The 17439-nt window shown below is 42.0% G+C and overlaps 1 protein-coding gene across 1 annotated transcript in view; it reads left to right on the forward strand.

The window, feature by feature from the left end:
- The window catches only part of grid1b (glutamate receptor, ionotropic, delta 1b), a 430666-nt gene that overhangs the window by 18673 nt on the left and 394554 nt on the right, over nucleotides 1–17439 (forward strand).

The raw sequence follows: 17439 nt of genomic DNA on the forward strand, positions 1-17439 counted from the left end.
CGTCTGGGTTGTTTGGCACTCTTTATTCTCCTTTTACTACTTTTTAACAAACATCCAGTAACTCTCTCTCTCTCTCTTTGAAAGTTGACTTATCTTAATTGAAACACATTTTAATTTAGCCTGCTACTCTTGTCAGACATATTTTCGAGTCGATAGGAACCAACAAGAGAATTTGATTGCATTCAAGTAAACAGTTTTTTCTTCGCTCAGACTTGGCGTGGCGTTGTACATCAACATAATGATCATGAACAGCAATCTTTGCTCACAAGGAAGTAAATGTATTAAAGAAAACAGTGAGTAGATATGAGGGATTCAGGGACAGCAGAGCAGGACAAATGATGACAGAGTGACTCTCTTCATCTTCCTGCTTTGTCTTGTGCCAGTGATCTGTTGGAGAAGGCTTTGCCTGGTAGCACTAATCCTTTTGTTTTCTTTTGCCAGTCTGGCTACAGTATCTGTTTTCACTGCTGATCGATTATTTCTGCTTCTCTGCCCTCTGCTTGGCACATGAATAAATCTCATTTCCCGTCTTATTGTGTTGCAGCAACATAAAAACAATCCAGTTGCCTCCTTCATTCACTCGGCCAGAAACTCTGAAAAGGTGGAGGTGAGATTAACAACTGTGGTTGGATATTCACCACGCCGCCCGAAGCGAGCTGGCTCCATATCCAGCACAAGGGTCATTCTCAGCATTCGGTTCCAGCGAGGACATCTTGTTTGACTCATTAAATTAAATACATAGGGCACAAGCGAGCAAAAGAAAAGTAATATCCAAGTCTACGACACAGAACTTCCTATGGGGACTGCGTCTCTGCCAAAGGAGCTGCTGGAGTGGATTAGCAGAGCAAGCGGTGGTCAGGAAACCCCAGGTTTCCATTTAGATGAGTCTATTCCTGCCAAACGCCTGAATCCATACGTTCTTGTGAATCCCTGTTCATTTGCTTTACATTGGAGCAGAAATCTGCAGGCGGATGTGTAAAGAGATGTTTGAAGCTTGTGGGGTAAAGGTTCTGGTATGATGAGTAGGCCTGTGTTGAAAAAATCGATTTTCAGATTCTAAATCGATTCTCATATTAATTCCTAAAAATCAATTTGTATGTCTAAAGATAAATCTTTTTCATCATTACATTACAACTTTTGGTATTTTTTTGTTTATGCCAAAAAAGGAATGTTTTGTTGGACACGAGAATAACTGGTGCCATGTTTTTGCCTTTAAATATATTTAAAGGTATGAAAACATTAAAGTTTTCAGTTGTAGTTGCATAAATTGTCTATATTCCATTACTTTTTATACTGTCTTGGGGTTATATTTGCATAAAATGCTAAAAAATTCTCAAAAATTAAAAACCGAAATAGAGCGAAAATGAAAAAAAAAATTAAAACCGATTTCATACGGCTTCTCAATTCAATTCAATTCAGTTTATTTGAGAAGGGACAGTGTACATTCATATACATTTAGAATTAAAAATGCAAATGCACCCAATTTTAGCTACAGAGCTACTTTCCATTGTCAGTCCCCCGGCTAAAAATATAAAAGAAAGACAAGTTAAACAACAAGTTAGAACAAATACAAATAAAGCGTGCAAAAAGTTTCTGTTCTTGTTATTTTGCTTCTATTTAAGATAAAAGGAACAGGAGAACAACCTGACACGTCAATCTTAATACTTACACGATCTTAGACATTTACATATATTACAATAGTGAATACATTACACACATAGTTTCACATTAAGCAGTTAAAAGTTTAGGCGGTAAAGTGCCAGAGTAAGTTAAAGTGCTGGTTACGATTAAAGTGCTGAGGGTTTAAAGTTAAAGTGCTATAATGGGGGAAAGACAAGGAGGATGGAAGAGGAGGGGAGAGTGAAGATGGAATGGGCTGCAGCAATGCAAAACCAGATCATATGTATTATTCTGTTTGCTGCCCTGGATCTGTTTGATAATTCTGCCCCACGATGTTTCTGAAAGCAGTTATATCAGCATTCTGGGAGCTGATTGGTCCTTACAGCATCATTAGCTGCCAATACTTGCTGTTGAATCTCAATATAATACTAGTATTAATATGTTGCATAACTACAGTCATATCATTCATGCAACAGTTTTAATAACACTAACCCAAATCAATATCGGAATCGAATTGAATCGGATCGAATGAAATCTTGATAATCGATTCAGGATCTTAAGAATCGGAATCGAATCGATTCTTGACATTTGAATCAATCCCCAGCCCTAATGATGAGTGTCTGTCATACGTGACCCGTCTGCAGGAAGAATGCTCTTCACAGATATCTGACCTGACTTTCATTTGTCCCGGAGGATTAACTCGTGCAGACCTTGATGAAAGCTGGTGATGCTCCATCATCACGCATGCCAGTACCACCCATGACCCTGATTTCACCGTAGGAATACTTGTGAAGGTTGATGGATGCATACTTGAGCGTTTGCTCTGAAAGACCCCCCCCGTCCATCCCATCACAGCCGCCATGAACCCGTCTTCTACTCAGTGGAACTGCAGGAGCCGCATGTGGCATCATAAATACACCTGTGCACCACAGCTGCCCAAATATGCTAAATATTTCAGGGAACGTTGTTGATTACCTAATTGAGATCCTGGAATGACGTAGAAACGGGACCAAAATCTGATGAGCTCAGTTTTTCCCTGACCCATCACACGTAAGAGGTTTTTGTGGTCTGGCAGGCGCCTCAGATACCAAACCGTGATGTCATGTTCTGGGTCTCTGGAAAGTGCCTAGAGACAACTTCTGTTGTAATAGACCAGGGGTCGGCAACCCACGGCTCTAGAGCCGCATGCGGCTCTTTAGCGCCGCCCTAGTGGCTCCCTGGAGCTTTTTCAAAAATATTTGACCTTTTTTTTCCTTCTTTTTCCTCTTTTTTTCTTTTTTCTTCTTCTTTTTTTCTTTTCCTTCTTTTTTTCCTCTTATTTCTTCGTTTTTCCTTTTTTAATCTCGACATTTCGACTTTTTTTCTTGACATTTCGCCTTTTTTTCCTCAAAATTTTGACTTTTTTCCTCAAAATTTTGACTTTTTTCCTCAAAATTTTGACTTTTTTCCTCAAAATTTTGACTTTTTTCTCGACATTTGGACATTTTTCCTCAAAATTTAGATTTTTTTTCCTCAAAATTTTGACTTTTTTCTCGAAATTTCGACTTTTTTCTCTAAATTTTGACTATTTCCTCAACATTTTGACTTTTTTCTCGAAATTTTGACTTTTGCCTTCATTCTAAAGGCGGGAATATACTCTACGCAGGTGGCTGCGTATCCTGCGTACCCTGCGAACGTGTCTGTTCATGCTCCACTGCGTACGTCGCGTACCACCCGAGTAGAGCATGTCATACCGATGTTGACCGATAGGGGGCAGTAAGCAGAGCAACAGTTGGAAAAGCTACTTATATTAAGTAGCAGAAGTAGTAGCAGCAGCAGCGGTAGCAGATTAGAAAAACGAACACTTTTACAGGACAATATTGGATGATGTAGGAGATTATAACATCGTGTGAATGTGTATGAATGTGTATGAATGTTGGTGGTGGTCGGAGGGGCCGTTTGGCGCGATATGGCAGCCACGCTCCCGTCAGTCTGCAGGACAGCTGCGGCTACAGACGGAGCTACCGGGAGGATGTGTATGAATGATAGTGATCTCTGTAAAGCTCTGGGAGCCTTGAAGGAAGCTAAAGAAAACCACAACATTATTATTATTATTATTATTATTATTATTATTACTCTTTTTTTAATGTGTATTACCTATTTATATTACTGTTTTACCCCCTTCCCTGTGTGTCTGTGTTGCTGCTACGTGAGTTTCCCCGTTGAGGGAGTAATAAAGGACTATTTTATCTTATCTTATTATTATTGCTTATTATCAAAAGTGGATAGTCTTTCCAGACTAATTTATCCAGCATTCTCCTTACCCATCTCAACAAGAATGACGAAACAATAAATCCAGTTAATTTTAGGTTCATATGGAGAAGTAGATGTCAATATATAAGAAAGATTAACATGGTAAAAAAATGTATTGTTCCTAATATGATTCCAAGTCATTCATTCATTCATTTGCAAGTCATTCAATAGTATTTTTATTGAAAAACAGAGTATTTAAAATAAAATAAGTCCCGTCAATTGACTCCTGGCTCCCGGCTCCGGGAGGCACCGAGGCTCGGCGCGTACCTCCGCCGGGGCTCCGCCGCCGGGGCTCGGCCGCCGGGGCTCGGCGCGTACCTCCGCCGGGGCTCCGCCGCCGGGGCTCCGCCGCCGGGGCTCGGCCGCCGGGGCTCGGCCGCCGGGGCTCGGCGGCCGGGGCTCGCCATCCGCAGTACTCCCGGGGACTCTAGTCCCGCAGCACCAGTGAGTATTTTGACCGGAGAGATTATAAAATACCGGACTTCGGCATATTTTACCGGACAACGGAAACCCTGGGGGGAAGTTAAATATTGCATAAATATATGCACGGCGAACTTTCTCCAGGGGAGAGCAGCATAATCGTGCCAGCTGGGATCAGACCGGGAACAGCGATACTAGCGGCCAGAGCGAGAACTGCAGGTCGCGTACGCGTTCAGTGTCTTTTTGAGAACGTGCACGTCGACGCGTCAAATGTACGCAGGATACGCAGGATACGCGAGACGTGACGTCACGCGTATCCTGCGTCTCGCGTACGCGTTCTGAACTGCAAGTATAAACGCGGCTTACGGCTTATACAAGACATATTTGTTTTTTGTGTTTTTGGTCCAATATGGCTCTTTCAACCTTTTGGGTTGCCGACCCCTGTAATAGACGCTATATAAATTAAATTGGAAAAAGGAAAACTCCATCACATGTCCCCTTTAAAGTGTGGCCTTGCCAATACTGATTTTCTCTCGTCAAACTATATTCAACTGCATTTGTTAACTTGGACAATAATAAATGTTATTCATTATTCAATGTTATTCATTGTTTTTAAAGTGTTAAAGCTGTGAAAAGCTCCAACATCATGCCCCCCCACTGACCATGAAATCGTGGCATCCTTGCTGATTGGGAGGAAAAATGACTTTTCAGTATTCTCTACTTCTGTGCTCATGCATTTAAATACATATATAATACAACTGTAAAGGCACAGCACACAATTCATGTACCGAACAAAGTAAATACCTGCATCAATCAGAAAAGGCCAGTGCAATGCATTATTATTTATGCCGCACCAAATCACGACAAATGTTCTGTCAAGGCCTTTCAACTAGGGATGGGCGGTATGGACTAAAAAATGTATCACGATAATTTCTGGCATTTATCGCAATAATGATAAAAATTACGATAAAAAAAATACCAATTCAACTCCACCTTTGTAACTATAAATCTATCACCACATTCAGTCTTTGGAGCCCCCAAAACACTGCTCTAAAAGATACTAAATGCTACTAAACTACACCAATTAAATTGAATTGATAAAAAACAATTAAATGAGTTACACCTGTACTGCAAAACTGGAATGACTCAGATCCTCCATGTTTGTTACACAAAAACCTCATCAACAGGAATTTATCTTTCTTTCTTTCTTTCTTTCTTTCTTTCTTTCTTTCTTTCTTTCTTTCTTTCTTTCTTTCTTTCTTTCTTTCTTTCTTTCTTTCTTTCTTTCTTTCTTTCTTTCTTTCTTTCTTTCTTTCTTTCTTTCTTTCTTCCTTCCTTCCTTCCTTCCAGGCTCATTTCCTTCCTTCCTTCCTTCATTCCTTCCTTCCTTCCTTCCTTCCTTCCTTCCTTCCTTCCTTCCTTCCTTCCAGGCTCATTTCCTTCCTTCCTTCCTTCCTTCCTTCCTTCCTTCCTTCCTTCCTTCCTTCCTTCCTTCCTTCCTTCCTTCCTTCCTTCCTTCCTTCCTTCCTTCCTTCCTTCCTGGCTCATTTCCTTCCTTCCTTCCTTCCTTCCTTCCTTCCAGGCTCATTTCCTTCCTTCCTTCCTTCCTTCCTTCCTTCCTTCCTTCCTTCCTTCCTTCCTTCCTTTCAGGCTCATTTCCTTCCTTCCTTCCTTCTTTCCTCCTGCTCTCTCCTTCCTTTCTTCCTTCCTTCCTTCCTTCCTTCCTTCCTTCCTTCCTTCATGTACGTTGTGCGTGGATTTAACACAGAACCATAATTCAGACTTTACACAAAAACATCAACGGGAATTTATCATTTTTACCGCGAGATACAAATTCTTATCGTTAGGAATTTTTTTGACGGTTTATCGTGAACGGTAAAATATCGCCCATTCCTAATGCACATACAACAGCTGTAAAGATGTTTTACACCCTGAAGAAATGATTCTCAATTCAGCTGCACAGTTTCTGAATCATCTGAGAAATCCTAACAAAGCGGATTGTGTTTAAGTCTGAAACCCTTCTGTTCAAGGATAAGAGCAGTTTACTCTGTTTCTGTAAGCTAATTTAGAAGCAGGATATCGACAAGGATCACACTAACAAGGAGGCGGGCAGAGGGAGGGAGATCTTTGTCTTGTTCCAGGTCTAATGGTTTCAGTCTCCCGCCGTCTGGTAGGAGTCACTCTGCAAGCATCATTAGGATGCACAGGGAGTCGCTTCAGCTAAATATTGTGCAGGCTTCGTTTAACACAGATGAAGCCATGACTCACTGTGGACTCATAGAGGAAGTGAGCCACGAGTGATTTTAGCTGGCTGCTGAGTGAGTTATCACGGAGGCGACTGGCTCTGCCTTTTTGAACCCTCTCAACCTATTAGTGCCATTCCAGTGTGTTATGGTAATCGGTGCTCGCTGATTCCTGTGCCGGACCGACTCTGGTTCGGAGTCTCCGACGCTCCCGGGATCATTAAACATGGGATTGCTCTCGCCACGTGGAGAGACATTAGTGGAAGTCACGTGACCCTTCGGGGAGTTTTGCGTACGAGCAGACTCAGGCTGTGTTCAGAGTGCATGCTGGGACGTTAGTTTGTAAGCTCGGAGCGCCTCAGATCAACGTGTTTACGGCGACCGGTGCAGCCGTGACGCCTCGATGAGGCAGCTTCCGGGGATTCCTTCTCAGTCCTTTTAAGAAAGGATTTTCTTTTGAGTACATATGCAACCAGATGTTTGCAGAAGTTTAGAAAAGAGACACAAACCTTCTTTGCTGTTTGCTTTTTTCATATCTGCCACGGAAGCTTGAGGAGGAACAGATTTCCTCGCTGTACTTTCTTCCGAGTCGGTCTGTTTGGAGAATACCGCATGATGATGTTTCGGCTTTAAATGTTTTCTGATTGGCTAACGGGGGCAACTGCTGCGTAGGTGCACACCTACAAACTCTCCGCTGTACGAAAACGCGGAGAATCAAAGGATAAGATAAGATAAGATAGTCCTTTATTGATCCCCAGAGTGGAAATTTGGGTGTTACAGCAGCTCAAAGTCGGACAACATGAAAAATAAAATAAAAAATGAAAAAAGAAACAACAAGTGTACTGTAAACTGAATAAATGTACTATAAACTTAGTCAGTACAATATAATACATATTGTGTTAATTGTTAAAGGGGACCTATTATGAAAAACAAGTTTTTTCTTTTTTTAACATATATAAAGTGGTCTCCCCTCACCCTGCCAGCACAGGGGAGACAAAATACCATGGAATTCTGCAGGGTCTGCTCCCCCCCCTGACTGAGTCTTCCAGTGTCACGTGACCTTTTTTTGAGCCATTCTGAATCTGCGCCTATGGTGACGTCACCCTAGGCGTTCATTTCCATAGGTTCAGCCTCTGCTGCTGAAATCACGCCCACAACCAGCTCTCTACGCAGCCTGGAGCGGTCCTTCCTTCAGCCAGTCGGCCGTGGCGCCGCGGATCCAGGTTAAATCATCCAGGTTCCCGGAGGGTTTGGGAGCTGGGTCCTCGGGGGTCCGTCCCAGGTCGGGACGATGCGCACAGGATGCGCTCCGGAGCGATCTGTGCGCCCGCCGTGGGGTTGGGCGCCCGTCGCGCGCATCCGCCGGGCAGATCCGGCTGAAATTCCGCTGGTCGGTCCCCGGGAGTCCCTGCTACCAGTCCAGGCGGGTTCCTGCGGTCCCGGCCCGTCGGAACCGGTCAGATTCCCTGGTTAAAGCAGCGGTGATGCGCGCTGCTCCCGCCTACTTCCCTGTTCCCAAAGCGCGGTCCCTCCGACTAAATTCTCCAGGTTCCCAGCCGCTTTGGGAGCACGGATTTCTGGGGTACGTCCCAGGCTGGATCAGCTTCACCCTCCGAGATTTTCAGCAAAATCTGTCGGTTTGATCACCGGTAACGGGCGATGCGCCGCGGAGCCATGCGCCGGGAGCCCGGCGTGGCTCTGGGGCCAGCGTACAGCATCCGCCGGGCAGATCCGGCTGAAACAGTGCATAAATGTTATTTATATACAACTCATATTTTATTTTTTTAACAATAAAGTTGCCATTTGTGAAAATTCAGTGTATTTATTTACAGGCTCGGGATGCTCTGGCGGAGCGAGGTTTTTTCTCCTTCCCTGCTACACGTCATTCAGGGAGCCAATCAGCACAGAGCCTCATTATCATACCCCCCCCTTCCCTTAGAATGGAGCCCAGAAAAAGGGGTAACAAGCGGTAAAACTAGTGACAGGGCCCACAGGCTGGATTTCTGATTTATGTAGAAAAAACAAGCTTCAGATTGTTTTTAAGACATTCAAGGCCTGCTTAAAATATACATTAAATGCCATAATAGGTCTCCTTTAAGTGTGTGATGTCAGCCAAGACACCAGGAAAAGTCAAGGACCTTCACGAATCTTGTTCATCCTTCTCATCCTTCTCTCTACAGTTGTCATGTTCATCCGTTCAAACCAAAGTACACAAGCATACAGCGCGTGCATCAGTGTTTCCGCTAGAAAAAATTGGCACCGGACAATGTGACCGGCAGGGTTTCAATTTACCGGACAAATGTTTGAAATTCCGGTCACATAGGCTATATGAATTTATTGAGGTTAAAGATAAATCATATGCAGTAGTACGATATCAATGCAAGTCATTTAAAAGTATTTTTATTGAAAAACAGGGTATTTAAAATAAAATAAGTCGCGAGCGTAACTTAAAAAAAATAAAAAATATTGCAGAACCTTGCGCATAACGTACTCTACGCCGTAGGCTCTGCGTCGGTGCGACGCGGAACCATAAATCAACGCACACGTGGATGTCGGCGCCGCAGCTCCGCTTCCTCCCGGCTCCCGGCACCGAGGCTCGGCGTGTCCCTCCGCCGGGGCTCGGCGTGTCCCTCCGCCGGGGCTCGGCGTGTCCCTCCGCGGTACTCCCGGGGACTCTAGTCCCGCAGCACCAGTGAGTATTTTCACCGGACATTTTGACCGGAGAGATTATAAAATACCGGACTTCGGCATATTTTACCGGACAAAGTCCGGCAATTACCGGACAACGGAAACCCTGGCGTGCATCGTAACAGGAAGGACACGATGTTTTTGGTTTGGTAGGAAATGTCCAAATGGACCTCAGAACAGCAACGGCAGCTCTTGTAAAGACGCTGGCTGGAACTAGGAAGGGTGTTATCCTCAGTAAAACACGCTCTGCACAGACGAGAGTTAAAATGACAGAGTCAATGCTCCAGAACCCGTTTCCAGACCTGAGTGCATCCCAAGACCTCAGTCAAAGAGCGTTTTGAAGGCTCCTTCATACGAATGAGCGTGACAAAGGACTAGATGAGAAGTGGATGCAGATTAGTTGGAAACCCTCATGCTTTGGAGCCAGCTCCTCCTACTTTCTGCCTCTTTGCATGATGGGTACAAGCAAGTGGCAGCTGCTTTGATCTTCCAGTCTTTAGGGGATCATCAGTGATACGGCAGCTTGTCCCTGCGTTGATCTGATGTACTGTAAGGTGCTGACTAAAGTTGCCTTCGTCAACGAAAATTGTGATTCAATATTGTCATCAACAAACCTTTATCACATGAGGAAAACGAGACGAGACGCAACGAAAATGCTGGTCATGTGATGATAACAATAGTTAAATATATAATGCAATATCATAGACGAATAGAAACCAGACTAAAATGTAGATTACAAAATAAAAGCTCTGCTAAAATGTGTCTTCATTTTAGTTGACCAAAACGAGACGAAATGTTCTAACAAAGATCCTCAATGTCCATGTTTTCAGTAGTTTCCTCTGGTTTAGTTCTGCTGGGTGACGTTAGTCCTCAATCCCAGTCGCTGCAGCGGGGAATCAGATCCAGAAGATGCAGCTGCAGAGTTAGAGGCCGATGCCGTTAACGCAGAGCTCTAGGTTCACGTCAATTAAAAACAAAGTTACATAGAGAAAAACGCAGGGATCTTCTCTGGGGCTGGAGAAGAAGAAGAACCATCTTTGGATACACTTTCCTACATAGACGTGGAAAAGAAAACCCAATGTGTCGTCGAAAAAGAACAAGATGGGGAGAAATGCAGAAAGATAAATATGTTGTAAACTCAAATTAGAGTCTTCTGTATCTGGAATGAATGTATTATTGAGTCTATAAGGTAACAATAATATAATAATAAGATAACCTTGTTTGAATTGGAAAATGGGTTTGGCTAAATACAATCTTTGACTAAAACTAGACTAAAATGGTCCTGGACAATTCTGACTAAAATAAGACTAAAATGCTCAGACTTTTAGTCGACTGAAACTTGACACGACTAAAAGGAGAATGAACGTGACTAAAACTAATAAACTAAAATGATACCTTGACCCAAAGACTAGACTAAAACTAAAATTGAAACGGGCTGCCAAAAACAACACTAGTGCCGGATGCCTTCCCTCACTCTGCCGGGGCTTTGGACCGTCGCCACGACAACACTGCAGTGTGACCCCTAAGTGGATGGTGGGATGGAGCTGGTGTCAGCGCTGTCGGATTTCACTGATCCATCCAAAGCAGCCGCCCGGATTAGCAGCTCCGTTCGTTATTTTTGAGGAGCTGAAGAGTCTCCCTCATGAAAAGGTCTTAACCTCAATCTAGTGAAGCTACAGCGATGACAAATTATTTCTATCACGCTGACCTCAGAGTCCAGTTCTAATCTCATCTGATGGAAACAAAAGTTGACAAACTGACAGCAGAGTACTCAGTAACTACTTCATTTCATTAGCTCCACTTCGCCGAGGCCTCATTTGTCTCCTTATGTTTGAGATTTACATTATGTTGAAGGAATATTTTAGTGCTTCATCATCACTTAGTTGAAACGGCCAGATGCTGATGAAGCACAAGTCTGCAAAAGAATGTTGTTCCCCGTAACAGAGATGGGTTTGAAACTCTTGGAAAACGACTGAAAGTGTATGGAGCCAAATCAAGGCCAAAAGTTTTGCTAATTTGAAAATAAAATTTTAACCTGAAAATTATTTTTTACAGTTTCAATTTTATTTTTTTCAGTATCAGATCTTTTTTTCAGTTTCAAATTTTTTTATTTCAGTTTCAAATCTTTTTTTCAGTTTCAAATCTTTTTTTTCACTTTCACGTCTTTTTTTTCAGTTTCACTTCTTTTTTTTTCAGTTTCAAATTTTTTTTTCAGGTTCAGACTTTTGGCCCGGATGTGGCGTAGGGGGCGTGGCATCAACTGAGAGGGGCGTGGCATCACGAGTGACAGCAGAACAGAAAAGGCGGGGGACGTTCCTCAGTCATGTTGCCTTCAGGAAACGTAGGTTGCAGAAGTTATCAGTAGAACTATGATTCAACACTGTATATACACCATATTCACGTGATTGGCAGTGGAAAAAACTGATATTAGTGACACATTTCTGTTTGAAAAGCTGTTTTAGACCGTACTTGGTAGCATGTGGAAGTGGGAAATGTCAAACTTTAAAGTGTGGCTGTTGAACTGTACAGTCTGGCATAGTTTATTGCTTTTATACTGCGATTGGTGCCAAGTACGGTCTAAAACAGCTTTTTAAACAGAAATGTGTCACTAATATCAGTTTTTTCCACTGCCAATCACGTGAATATGGTGTATATACAGTGTTGAATCAAACTTCTACTGATATCTTCTGCAACCTACGTTTCCAAAAGGCAACATGACTGAGGAACGTCCCCCGCCTTCTCTGTTCTGCTGTCCCTCATGATGCCACGCCCCTCTCAGTTGATGCCACGCCCCCTACGCCAGATCGGGGCCAAAAGTCTGAACCTGAAAAAAAAATTTGAAACTGAAAAAAAAAGATGTGAAACTGAAAAAAAAAAATTTGAAACTGAAAAAAAAAGATTTGAAACTGAAATAAAAAGATTTGAAACTGAAAAAAAGATCTGATACTGAAAAAAATAAAATTGAAACTGTAAAAAAGAATTTTCAGGTTCAAATTTTATTTTCAAATTAGAAAACTTTTGGCCTTGATTTGGCTCCATAAAAGTGGAGGATGATGTGCTGAGCAGCAGATCCCACCAGCCAACTTTTCTCCCTATTATTTCATCTCTTTATTTCTGTGAATGACCTGGCTGCTCTTCATGCTCCTCTGCGCAGGCATGAATGTAAGTGTCTTATTTACATGTTACATGTCCCCCAGTGGGCGCTGAGTCATGCTACGTCTGTTGGTGCGTCTTTGACCTTTTAGTCCGGACAGATCTCCTCCTGCAGAGATGTGGGGCTCTAACCAGAGATGAAGGGCCGCTGAAGGGATTAAACCATGACTGTGTACATTCAGCTGAACGAGGATCAAGGATTATTTAGATAAGCACGCTTTTGTTAGAGCATTTAAAATGAAAATGATGTGCCATCCTGTTATCATTAAAAACTGAGCACTCAGAGCATGGAGGATTTGTGGCTTCGATAAACAAAGTGTTGTGTCTGCAGTCTGGCCACCTGCTCGGAGTTCACTTTCTGTTTCCCTGAAAATGTTGGGTATATCTGCTTCAGAGGTAGCGATGAGGTGGGAACTCTGCCGCCTCAGCAGTTTGTGAACGGAAGAGGGAGTGTAAGCGCCGCAGGTCTTATTTCTGGGAAGGGGACAAATATAAAGAGAAAGCGCCTCTCGGCGGAGAAGCAGCAGTTGGGTTCCTGAAGAGCAGGAGCTGCGCAGGGTTTGGAGGGGGAACTAGTCAATTGGCAGCTTTGATGGGGGAAAAAATAGGAGCAACTGGGGATTCTGGGATTCTGAAACTGATGGACATGATTCTTCTTATTGGAAGACGCCAGTTTCACGGTTTTAGAGCTGCAGGAGGAGGAGGAGGTTGTAGGACCAGATGATGGGGATCAATAATCCAGCTGAGGTGGTTGTGTTGGGTCCAAATCAACATTACATAAATTCATAATGAGGAAAGACACAGAAACTACCTTGGAATGGGTTTTTAGCGCACTCCTGCAGGAGGGGGAGAGCAACAGGAGTGCAGGGCAACGTGTGGCCCTCATTGAGAACTCCTGAGCTTCCCCAAGATTCTCCCTCTAGAAGATGCTTTTATTAAGAAACTTTGACAGGAAATGACGATATAAGGACAATGAACAGTAAACAGTTAGACAGTGAACAATGGGGTGGAAGTGATAATGTGTGATTGAGTCCTGACATTACAGTGGTCAACTGTCACCAGGACAGTCCAAAACCTGAGTAGATCAGGAAGTGGCTGCCGTGACTTCTGTTAGCCAAGCATGTGACAGTTTCATAATGACAAAACAAGTTCAACGGTTGATTAACCTGACAGTTGTGACGTCAGAGGTGGGTTTACGGATAACATCATTCATCCACTCATCCACCCTTTCATCCAGTCATCCACTCACTCACTCACTCACTCACTCACTCACTCACTCACTCACTCACTCACTCACTCACTCACTCACTCACTCACTCACTCACTCACTCACTCACTCACTCACTCACTCTTCCATCCACCCAACCACTCATCCATCCATCCACTCACCCATCCATCCATCCATCCATCCATGTAATCCAGATGTAATCCAGGTGTGATCCAGGTGTGATCAAGTTGTAATCCAGGTGTAATCCAGGTATAATCCAGGTATGGTCCAGGTATAATCCTGTATCCGACCTTGCTACGACTGCTGCTCCAGTGCATCCTCACTGTGTCTCTGATTTGTCATACATAGTGCAAGTAACAACTGGATGGCTGGAGCAGATTAAATTTCACGAGTTCAGAGCTTCCTTAGATCAAATTAAGGAGTACTCACAAATAAATACCTGAAAACAGTAAGTCAGTATAATTGCGCTGGTGCACCAAGGCTGTCTCATAACTCTTTGTTTTATTTTCATGTTTGGCCTCGTCACTGCTTAGACCTGTGGACGGTGCAGAGGCCGATGGCTGTGTCCTCCTGCTGACTTCAGTTTTGAACCCCTGTTAGCTTTTCAGACATTTTCAGAGGTGGCTTAAGTTCGTCCAGTTTCTGTGGTGGTTCAAGGCTTTTTTCTGCTTTGATTTTACCTTTTTTCACTGGAATGTCCCGCTATCGAGTTCCTGTCTGAACCGGGTGGTTTGTGACTGGATCACACCTAAGGCTTTTTGTGAATTCAAGTTGATTTGGTTCATCGTCAGGTTGTGTTTATTCAGCACAGCTGCAGGCGTTAGTTGAGTTTTCTGGTCAAATGCCAACTTCATCATTAAACCATACCTGTCAAGTTTTGGATTTATAAATATAGGAAATTTTCCGCTGCTGTCCCACCAGCCCAACCGAGGTCCAGTATCTTACATTTTAAGACAGATTTACGAGAAATCCATAATATCTACCTATTAACCACTTAAAAACTACAATTATGAGCTCAGAATCTGATAGTTCTACCTTTGTCGACACTGAAATGCTGTGGACATTCCTATGTATGTGATTCCTATAATAGAGCCTCAATGAAAACCCAAAAAGCAATTAAAGCACATTAATTTCTTTAAAATATTTTCAGTTTATGTACACACTGATTGTCTTCAAGTGAAACAATTACATTTTATTTTAATTTGTCATTTTCACTCATGAGGCTCTCTGGCGCTGCTGACGGACATCGTTCCTCCACCGTCAGAGACACTAAAATCGCAGTTACACATCTTTCAGAACGGGTAACTGGGCCCCATCCTGCTACTCTTTAGGAAAGTAAATTCTTTCTTTTTTTTTGTATTTATTTATATATTTCAAAGTCAAATTTCAAAGTCAAATTTTATCTATATAACACATAAACAAACGGCTGAGCCGCAACCAAAGTGCTTCACAGAAAGTGCTTTAAAAAGCGAAGACATAAAAAAGGGGACTAGAAAAGGGCTAAGAGACTAAATCTGAAAAGACAATATAAAAAGACACTAATTATTACTTATTACTAATTATATCATATTTGACAGGGACAATGCAGTCAAACATAGATACAAGCTTGCAGCTGATGTGATGCATGCAGAGTTTATAGCTAGTGCTAATTCTCTTCCACAACATTGCAGTACAATATACAATTCATATACATCAATTAAAAAGACCATACAATTCAATAATACAATAATGCAATGTTGCAGTTACATGATATAAAACCTTCCGTCACTCACTCTCCCCACACAAATATACACACTTTTTACAGATGAGTACAGTTTAGATTTTTACTTTAACCAAGTTTTAGTTTTGGTGATGAACATGTTAAACTCTGAGATGGATTTAATTTCTGATGGCCGTGAGTTCCAGAGTTTACATCTCTTTTAGAAGGCTGACTGTCTGAAAGTTGTCCTGCAATTGTCCATTTTTAGAGATATTTACACAAAGTCTTCACTTTTTTTGGGCAGAAATATCTTCTCTCGTTACATCCATCCATCTCTGATTTGTTGTTCCAAGTTTGTTCCCGTTGTCGCCACTAAACTTGTCAGAACTGCCACCAAGGCTACAGCAGGTGGCAGTTCTCGCGAGGCTGGTGGCAATTCAGTTTGCAGTTTAAAAATTATTATATTATAAAACGGGAAATTTACGGGAAAATACTAATACGGGAGGACAGTGGGAAAGAGGGGTGAAATACGGTTGATGGGAGATTTGACAGGTATGCAATGTATAGAACAGTGACATATTGGAATAAGCTTCCACCACATTTAACCATGATTAACAATAAAGCTAGATTAAAAAATTAATTAAGAAAAGCAGTACTTAGCAAGGAAGTCAGTTTTAGTTAGTTGGTTTATTCTGAAATTCTTGGTTTATTCTGAAATTCTGAGTGTGTAAAATAGAATATTTTTTTGTGTTGTTTGGTTCTGGCTGGTTTCAACAATTTAAGGGTTGAATTCCATCACATCTCAGATCATTTTTGTTTAGATTTAATTATGTTTTAATAGTAAGGATTGTATTTTATTGTTTTATAGTGTGCAATGTTGGACTCCAGGAAGAATAGTCTTCACTGCAGTGAGGACTAATGGGGATCCGTAATAAATAAATAAATAAATGCATTAAACGTTAGAGCCGGTGTTCTGCCATTCCATGCTCCCTGCCAGAAAATGCTACTTTGTGGTTTTACGCATGCGCAGAGTGGATTTTCAAAGTTTGATTGGCACGTCCATTATTTCTTGCATGATGTAAAATTGATAATATGGGATGTTGAGTATTTGATCCTTCAAAATAAACTACCCATGACATGAATTGCATTACACTTTGTGAACATTAGGAATGGGTGATATTTTACCGTTCACGATAAACCGTCAAAAAAATTCCCCACAATAAGAATTTGTATCTCGCGATAAAAACGATAAATTCCTGTTGATGATGTTTTTGTGTAAAACTGATTTATGGTTCTGTGTTAAATCGACGCAGAAGGAAGGAAGGAAGGAAGGAAGGAAGGAAGGAAGGAAGGAAGGAAGGAAGGAAGGAAGGAAGGAAGGAAGGAAGGAAGGAAGGAAGGAAGGAAGGAAGGAAGGAAGGAAGGAAGGAAGGAAGGAAGGAAGGAAGGAAGGAAGGAAGGAAGGAAGGAAGGAAGGAAGGAAGGAAGGAAGGAAGGAAGGAAGGAAGGAAGGAAGGAAGGAAGGAAGGAAGGAAGGAAGGAAGGAAGGAAGGAAGGAAGGAAGGAAGGAAGGAAGGAAGGAAGGAAGGAAGGAAGGAAGGAAGGAAGGAAGGAAGGAATGAGCCTGAAAGAAAGAAAGAAATGAGCCTGAAAGAAGAAAGAAATGAGCCTGAAAGAAAGAAAGAAAGAAAGAAATGAGCCTGAAAGAAAGAAAGAAAGAAAGAAATGAGCCTGAAAGAAAGAAAGAAAGAAATGAGCCAGAAAGAAAGAAAGAAAGAAAGAAATGAGCCAGAAAGAAAGAAAGAAAGAAAGAAAGAAAGAAAGAAAGAAAGAAAGAAAGAAAGAAGAAAGAAAGAAAGAAAGAAAGAAAGAAAGAAAGAAAGAAAGAAAGAAAGAAAGAAAGAAAGAAAGAAAGAAAGAAAGAAAGAAAGAAAGAAAGAAAGAAAGATTCCCATTGATTACGTTTAGTAGCATTCCAAAGACTGAATGTGGTGATAGATTTATAGTTACAAAGGTGGAGTTGAATTGGTATTTTTTTTTATCGTCATTTTTATCGTTATCGGGATAAATGCCAGAAATTATCGTGATACAATTTT

Source organism: Cololabis saira, chromosome 19, assembly GCF_033807715.1.
Source record: "Cololabis saira isolate AMF1-May2022 chromosome 19, fColSai1.1, whole genome shotgun sequence".
NCBI lineage: Eukaryota > Metazoa > Chordata > Actinopteri > Beloniformes > Belonidae > Cololabis > Cololabis saira.